Raw genomic sequence first — 3,166 nt, 5'->3', positions numbered from 1 at the left:
ACCATTCTTGTGAAATTTTAAAATTTGCAGAATATTTTCTTTTCATTGTTAGCTGATTTGGCTAGTTCTTTATATAAAGTTTTTCAAAATTGAAATGAATATTTTTGTGGAATATTCAAGCCATGCATTTCTGGAGAATGTATCACTGTTTATCTGCTTCAAATATTTTTTTTTTATGTAAAATAATTTGCATCATTCATACTTTAAAGGACTTTCATACTGTAGTTTTAGTTTTTTTCACATATAAATATTCAAGTTACTGAACATATTAATACAATGATATTTAAAACTGAGTGGGAAGCTTTAATTTTCATCTTTACAACAGATTTCTGTAACTGCCAAAGGGCTGCTTTGGATTTGTTTTGAATTGTGAATTACCATTTCGATCTCAATGGTCTTTTTTTTTTTTTATTGCATCACTGTTTTTATTTACAACTTTATTGGCAAAAAAGAAAAGGGAGTAGTTTCAAACAGTTTAACACAGGGCATTGCAGTTGGTCCTGTCGGATTAATGAAGTTTCATTTTAAATGACCATCTAATTGTCCAAAGATATACAATAATGAACCTGCATATGCAGTTTCCTTGATGAAGTACAGGCTTATATCTTAGTCTTTTAAACATATAAATACAAAGGAAATAGAATCACTCATTAAAAATTGCATTAAATGAAGGGTAATTTAAATTTATATTGTCCTTGTAACAACACATGCCCAGTGAAAATCAAAAGCTGGAAAAGTAGTATACACTTCCTACTTGAGTGGACAATTATAACAATCAATCATTTCCTGCAATGACCATTTATCTTTAATTTATCATGAACTACTCTGAACTTACTATGAGATGTAGCCAAAGTCAGAAAACAAGATGTAGGGAGAATATTCCTTTTTTGGAGGAACTAAGCCTTCCAGAATCAGCATAGGAAACAAACATCCTGTTGAAGAGTTTTAGGTGGAAAAAAATTAATGTAGTCAATTTCAACTCCTGCTGAGCTGGCTCAGTTTTTTCATTGACTTGTTTGGTGTCATTCTTCTAAATTAAGTGTGTTTAATTCTTCTTCTAGTTCATCCAAATCTTCCCCAGTAAACAGATTTTCATCAACAGGAACGGCATCGATGGCTCCATTTTCCTGTCCTTCCCCTTCCTTGTCCTCCCCCTTCCTTGTCCTCTTCCAAATCACTTCTCTCACCATTTTCAGCCCTACCTCTGGAAGCTTCACTTAATAAGTTTTCATCCTTTTCTGAAGTATATGTGCTGAATCTTTCAAGACTGACTACAGTAATACCTGTCTCATCTACATCTCTTGGGATGTACAGGCTTAAATCAATGTCATTTACACTCACTGAATCATCAGCCTCATCACCACCTCTTCCCTGGGCGTAACAGGTATCATCTGCTTCCTCATCATCATCGCCAAACAGTTCAGGGCAAAATTCAAACACCTCACGACCACTGATCACTAATGCTTTCCCAGCTTTGAAGTCTGCTTTCCTTCTTTCTATATCTTGCTCAAGTTTATCAATCTTTTCTGTTTATTTTATTTTTTAACTTTACAATATTGTATTGGTTTTGCCATATATCAACATGAATCCGCCACAGGTATACACGTGTTCCCCATCCTGAACCCTCCTCCCTCCTCCCTCCCCATACCATTCCTCTGAGTCATCCCAGTGCACCAGCCCCAAGCATCCAGTATCTTGCATCGAACCTGGACTGGCGGCTTGTTTCATATGTGATATTATACATGTTTCAATGCCATTCTCCCAAATCATCCCACCCTCTCCCTCTCCCACAGAGTCCACAAGACTGTTCTACACATCAGTGTGTCAATCTTTTCTTGTCTTTTTCTTTTCTTCCATGCAAGAAAAGATTCTAGAGTGATTTTGGTAACATTTGGACCTAGGGCAGAACGCTCTCTTTCAATTAGATCTTCTAATGAAATTTCATCTTCTTTCTCTTCTTTCTTTTATCTTTTTTTCAAGACAAATCCAGGAGGCAGTACATGACAATACAAGCACGTATCACCCCCTCCAGGACATACCCAAAACCAGCCATATTTGTTGTTTTCAATAGCTTCAAGGAAATGCTTGCACACTATTTGAGTTTTTGGTTTTTTCTTTTCCACCTCACCGTGCTTCTTATTCACAACTTCTTCCAGTTTTTTCTCATCCCAATTATTCATAGTATCTTTTGCAAGTTCTTCATCTCTTGCATCAATGTAAACGCTTCGCTTTTCACATTTTCTCTCCAGAGTCAAGTCATGAGAGAACTTACACTTATCTCCTTTAGTACACTGTCCTTGCTTGAAGAATGCACATACTATGGATTTGGGATCTGCACCTTTACTTATTTTTTGAGCAGCAACTACAGGTTTGAACAACTCATTTAGCTCTTGCAATTCTTTCTTCTTGTCATCTTTCTTCAACTTCTTTTCAGCTTCACTTTGTGCTACCTGACGTGGATTCTGTTGACCAAATTTAACTTGATGAGTGACAGCCTTGATAAACTTCTGTTGCTTTGCTGCTTTCTTATTCTTCAGACCAAAAGTTTTGTCTTCGTTAATCTTCTCCTTCTTTTTCTGCTCCACCTTTTTGCTGCCCCCGGCCTGAGCCTGTTTCTTGGGGGGCATTGCGGAGACAGTTCGTGCCAGCCAGACTTAAGTGCATCTGGACTCCCTCAGGGACTCTGGCCCCGCGGAAGGAAGAGGAGGAAGACGCGCGCTGCCGTTGCTGCCGCACCGCACGTAAAGCTACTCCCTCAATGGTCTTTAAAATCATGATTAGCAAGAAGATAAGTGTTAGAAATTATACATGTATATATAAATATTACAATGTTAGAAATATATATATATATATATACACACACATATATGTGGTTCATTTTTATTTTATGCTTATGTATATACATTAGTTTGATAGAGCTGATGTAACAAAGTAAGGTACAGTTGGTAGCTTAAAACAATAGATATTTATTTTCTCATAGTTCTGGAGCCTAGACCTCTGAAATTAAGGTGTCAGTAGGGCCATGCTTTCTATGAAGTTTCCAAGTGAGGAGATTCCTTGCCTCTTCCAGCATTTGGTGTTTGCAAACATTCCTTGACATTCCCTGGGTTGTAGATATTGGGTTGGCCACAAAATTTATTCATGTTTTTCTGTAACAGCTGAAAAA

The 3,166-nt window shown here is 36.9% G+C and overlaps 1 pseudogene; it reads right to left on the bottom strand.

Moving 5' to 3' along the window:
• Positions 1–418: 418 nt before the first annotated feature.
• Positions 419–2,653, bottom strand: LOC129632843 (zinc finger CCCH domain-containing protein 15-like; annotated as a pseudogene).
• Between the last annotated feature and the right edge of the window lie 513 nt (positions 2,654–3,166).

The sequence above is a fragment of the Bubalus kerabau genome, chromosome 18, assembly GCF_029407905.1.
Source record: "Bubalus kerabau isolate K-KA32 ecotype Philippines breed swamp buffalo chromosome 18, PCC_UOA_SB_1v2, whole genome shotgun sequence".
Taxonomy (NCBI): Eukaryota; Metazoa; Chordata; class Mammalia; order Artiodactyla; family Bovidae; genus Bubalus; species Bubalus kerabau.
Note: the sequence above shows the minus strand (reverse complement) of the source record. Positions and strands in the feature narration are given on the sequence as shown.